The following is a 6,000-nucleotide window of genomic DNA, read 5'->3' on the forward strand; positions in this document are numbered from 1 at the left end:
GCAGCCAGACACCAGGGCAGTTAACAGAGTACAGGAGGGCACAGTGCGCATCAGAGAAGCTTTGAAAACCAGTTTCGTGACTGGCCAGGCTACGGTGTGAAAGTTCTGTTTGTTTCTCCTTGATGAACCCCCCACACACACCTTGGTTCACTCTACTTCCCTGTAAACTAACCACCCTCCCCTCCCCCCTTCGATCACCACTTGCAGAGGCAATAAAGTAATTGTTGCTTCACATTCATGCATTCTTTATTAATTCATCACACAAATAGGGGGATAACTGCCAAAGTAGCATGGGAGGGGTGGGGGAGGAGGGAAGGACAAGGCCACACTGCACTTTAAAACGTATTAATGCCAGCTTTCTGTTGCTTGGGCAGTCCTGTGGGATGGAGTGGTTGGATGCCCAGAGACTCCCTCCCCCCCCCACCGCGTTCTTGGGCATCTGGGTGAGGAGGCTATGGAACTTGGGGAGGAGGGCAGTTGGTTACACAGGGGCTGTAGCGGCAGTCTGTGCTCAAGCTGCCTTTCCTGAACCTCAACCATACGCCGGAGCATATCAGTTTGTTCCTCCAGTAGCCTCAGCATTGCCTCTTGCCTTCCGTCACCAAGCTGACGCCACCTATCATCTTCAGCCCGCCACCTGTCCTCGCGTTCATATTGTGCTTTCCTGGACTCTGACATTGTCTGCCTCCACGCATTCTGCTGGGCTCTTTCAGTATGGGAGGACTGCATGAGCTCAGAGAACATTTCATTGCGAGTGCGGTTTTTTCGCCTTCTAATCTTCGCTAGCCTCTGGGAAGGAGAAGATAGTGTGAGCGTTGAAACATTTGCAGCTGGTGGAGGGAAAAAAAGGGAGAGTGGTAGTTAAAAAGACATTTCAGAGAACAATAAACAGTTGTTCACAGTAAACCTTGCTGTTAACATTACATAGCACATGTGCTTTCGGTACAAGGTCGCATTTTGCCTCTTATCGAGGGTATGCCGGTTTGGTGCGAGAGATCTTTCACACAGGGCCAGGCAACAGAATTTGGCTTGCAAGCAGCCATAAGACAAGACACAATCTTTTGTCTTCTTTAACCTTCATAACATGTGGGAATGGTTTCAAACAGCAGCACCCTCATTTCCCATACCAAGCAGCCGTTGGGTTGGCCATTTAAAAGGAGGAGGGGCTGCAGTTTTCGGGTTAATGTGCAGCACAAACGCAACTAACCCCCCCCCCCCCGCCCACACCCACACCCAATTCTCTGGGATGATCGCTTCACCCCTCCCCCCACCACGTGGCTAACAGCGGGGATCATTTCTGTTCAGCCACAGGCATACAGCCCAGCAGGGATGGGCACCTCTGAATGTCCCCTTCATAAAATCACCCTATTTCAACCAGGTGACCAGGAATGATATCACTCTCCTGAGGATAACAGAGCGATAAAGAACGGATGTTGTTTGAACGTCAGCAAACACCGGGACCATACGCTGCCATGCTTTGTTATGCAAGGATTCCAGACTACGTGCTACTGGCCTGGCGTGGTAAAGTGTCCTACTATGGAGGACGGAATAAGGCTGCCCTCCCCAGAAACCTTTTGAAAAGGCTTTGGGAGTACATCCAGGAGAGCTTTATGGAGATGTCCTTGGAGGATTCCCGCTCCATCCCCAGACACATTAGTAGACTTTTCCAGTAGCTGTACTGGCCGCGAATGCCAGGGCAAATTAATCATTAAACATGCTTGCTTTTAAACCATGTATAATATTTACAAAGGTACACTCACCAGAGGTCCCTTCTCCACCTGGCAGGTCCAGGAGGCAGCCTTGGGTGGGTTCGGGGGGTACTGACTCCAGGTCCAGGGTGAGAAACAGTTCCTGGCTGTCGGAGGAAACGGTTTCTCCGCTTCCTTGCTGTGAGCTATCTTCCTCATCCCCAAAACCCGCATCCCTGTTGCGTGCTACTCCATTGACAGAGTCAAAGCACAGGGGTGGGGTAGTGGTGGCTGCACCACCTAGAATGGCATGCAGCTCAACATAGAAGCTGCATGTCTGGGGCTCTGACCCAGAGCGGCCATTTGTCTCTCTGGTTTTTAGGTAGGCTTGCCTCAGCTCCTTAAGTTTCACACGGCACTGCTGCGAGCCCCTGTTATAGCCTCTGTCCTTCATGCCCTTTGAGATTTTTTCAAATGTTTGGGCATTTCGTCTTTTTGAACGGAGTTCTGATAGGACGGATTTGTCTCCCCATACAGTGATCAGATCCCGTGCCTCCTGTTCAGTCCATGCTGGGGCTCTTTTGCAATTCTGGGACTCCATCATGGTCACCTCTGCTGATGAGATCTGCACTCACCTGCAGATCGCCACGCTGGCCAAACAGGAAATGAGATTCAAAAGTTCGCGGGGCTTTTCCTGTCTACCTGGCCAGTGCATCTGAGTTGAGAGCGCTGTCCAAAGCGGTCACAATGGAGCACTCTGGGATAGCTCCCGGAGACCAATACCGTCGAATTGCGTCCACACTACCTCAAATTCAACCTGGCAAGGTCGATTTCAGCGCTAATCCCGTCGTCCGGGGAGGAGTACAGAAATCGATTTTAACAGCCTTTAAGTCTAAAATAACGGCTTCGTCGTTTGGACGGGTGCAGGGTTAAGTCGATCTAACGTTGCTAAATTCGACCTAAACTCGTAGTGTAGACCAGGGCTATGACTATTTGCCCCACCCCCTTCTGCACAAAACAAAGTACATCTGCTCACAGAAGGCTCCTTTCCCATAGGGCCCTGAGACAATCTAGAGCCTGATTTGTCCACTATAAAACCAGCTCTAAATCAGTGCCCTTCCTTAGTGCTGCATCCCCCCCTGCATCAGTGCTGATCTCAGGGCACCGAGCTGGCATGGTTTATAGGAAACCATCATATTTAAGGAGGTCAGATTTCTGGCATGGGTATATTATTCCTGCCATTGTTAATTACAGAAGCTTTTTTTTGTCCTAACTGTGGGATAAGAGGTGCCTTCATGCATCATGTATGTTGCATGTCTGAAGTAACAGCATGCTACATGTAATTGTATCCTCAGAAATATTGTGTAAACAAGTTGGTTGTAATATTCCAACCTACCAGTGATCTTCCTTAAAAACTACAACCCAGAGCAACTTAATTCCTTCTCAAAAATTAAAAAAAAAATAGAGGATTGCCAATTCAGGAGAATAATTCTGGAGAAGGATGAATACAGTAGTGGAGACAATGAATAGCTTAAAGAAAGGAAACCTCCAGAAGATGACTGCTTCTCTAGAGAATTTTATAAGGCTTATAAAAGCTACTGGTCCTGAAACTAAATTCCAGTTTCATCCCCCACATACAGTGTAAGAAGCAGTCATAACATTAATCCTCAAACCCAAGAGAGATCCTAAATTCCATGGTAAGTTAAGGCTAACCTTTTGATTTTATTAATCAAAGACAATAAATTTTCGACAAGCATGTTGAACAATCACCACAGCCATTTTGACCACAAAAGGACCCATATCAAGTGGGCTTAATGCCAAAAGGCAAGCCATGAAGAATTTATGTCGGATCTTGAACATCATCTTGGAAATCAGAGAGAAGCTGAAACCATTTGCTGCTATTTCTCTGGATGCAGAGAAAGCTAAATCAGTTCAATAAAAGTATTTGGTTTCTAACTCAGCTTTTTAGTGTAGATGCAAAGACAAATGATCATATACAGTAAATTCAAAGTTTTTAGGCAAAGTTAGTTATAAGAGAACATCAAAATGTGCTGCAAGATGTCATATATGCAAATAGTCTATGAATAAACACTCTGAAACTTGAATTTGCTATACATAGCCACTTCATGAACAATGAACAAAAGGAAAACCAGAAAAGAGAGAAACTAGAAACAGAAGAGCTAAACAGAGCATATTCAATAATACATTGAATAAGAAATTCCTAAGCATTGATTAGATCATTCTTTCATTAACATAAGTGTATACTCCAACAATGACATTTTTAAAATATACAGACCCATGCAGAACTAGTGTGCACAGAGAGAGATAGGAGATAAAGCTACATTGGTCCTTATTATTTAAGGCCCCATCCTTCCTTTAATCACAGAGACTACCAATGTAGGTTTGTGTAAACGAGTTTTAATTCGGTTTCCATGGCATTCTTGGGGGGAGGGGAAGGCACACAGTTTTCCCCAATGAAGAGACAAGAAGTTGTACCTCTGCCCCAACCTGCAGATCAACAAATATTTCTGGGTACCCACTGGAGCTGAGGGGTATCCAACAGAAAGCCCTAGATCTCTACTCTGCTGCTTGATCTCACCAGCTCACAGAGCATGAATTCTGGACATTAAGGCTAAATCGGTCTGAGTTGCACTAAGAAAGGGCTCTCAGAGTTGAAGATTTATTAGAAAATAATTTGTGTCTTTCTCAGATTTACAGAAATCAAGGAGGGTTATGTACAATACATTTTGGGCAACCGATGAAATGACTCATAGGCCCTGCCTTAAACTGATAACCTGACTGCAAATTTAAACTATACTCAATTTCCCACCTACACAGATTACTGATTTAAAGCAATCCGAGTGTAACAGCACAATTAAGGGCAGTATTGAAATGAAAAATACCAATACCTAAGCATACACTAGGCTACACTCTGGTGAAGTGAAATATACATCTTCAAAAATTACAACAATCTAAAACATTGAAGAAGTTATATAGGACAATGTTGCAAATGCATTATCTTTACGTACATGTTAGTGATAAATAGCTTTCAGAGTATGTTACATAGGTTAAGGCCATTCACAACTCTTTATGAAAAAAATAATAGGAGGAAGGGAAGAAAAGAAGCTATACAAAAAGACATCAAATTGACAATACCAGAAGGCTTTTCTACTTTACACCGTCACATGGATTTCCAGGTGTTTCTAGTTTAACCTGGTTAAAAACAGCTCTGATGCCTACCAAAGAGGTAACTTGGGAGATATTTATGAAAAAATGAAACACTATTTTCTGGAACTGAAAGGATAACATTAATATCTAGCACACACATTTATATCATAAAATGGAGAAATACTTGAAAGGAGTTATACCAGGGATGCATTTGGCTCAGTATGTTTAATGAGATTTGGATACACAAATCCTTTTGGAAGTCTGTGACAGATTGGTGTTATTTGTCAATAATCCATATTTGCTATAGAACAGAATGAATATTGAGAAAAATTATCATTTTAAAATGAGTCCTTTCTGTTTAAACTCTAACGCAAAACATAAAGGACTCCAGCTGCAGGTTGAAACCTACTGTCAGCAAAATTAACATGTGAAAGTCTGGTGGTTAGCACAGCACAAAGAACAGACAGCCCACTAAGTGGGAGGGATGACAGCTTTGAATTAAGATGTGAAAAAATGTACAGAAAAACAGGAACTTAAACTGTACAACTCATCCCCACAAGGGTACACCTGGATAACTACTTTTGTGAGCAAGGTCACAGGAGGGCAAATCAAAACTGTGATAACTGAAGGATCCTAGTGAGGAAGAGAGAGAGGATGACATGAAATATCCAAAAGCAGAATTTGCATCTCCAACACTGGCTGCCAAAAAGGGTCTCAGAGACCAACTGGACCACACACAAAAAACATACTGTAGAAAAGCAAAATATTGCTATTTAACCTAAAATGACACACAGGGAATACACCTAAATTAGTTAAGCAGAGTATAAAACTAGATACATCATGCATGCTGTTTACTTGTTTGAATTCAATTGTCTCTGCTTATTCTTAATAAATCTCGTGTTACTTATGAGGATTTCATGCACACCATCCCAGAGATGTGAGACAACCTTCCAGCTATAAGAGAGCCAAGGAAGAGCATCTAGAGCCCAGTCCACTGAGGATTTTTCAGTCAAGAAGGCAAAGACAAGAGGATCACCTTAATTTAGGTCTCTTGCAGTAAGGCCTGTGGTCCTAATGATGAAGAAGAAACGCCTAATGACCACAGATGGGAATCAGATTTAAGGGGACAAAACAATAATCAAGG

The sequence above is a fragment of the Emys orbicularis genome, chromosome 8 (assembly GCF_028017835.1).
Source record: "Emys orbicularis isolate rEmyOrb1 chromosome 8, rEmyOrb1.hap1, whole genome shotgun sequence".
Taxonomy (NCBI): domain Eukaryota; kingdom Metazoa; phylum Chordata; order Testudines; family Emydidae; genus Emys; species Emys orbicularis.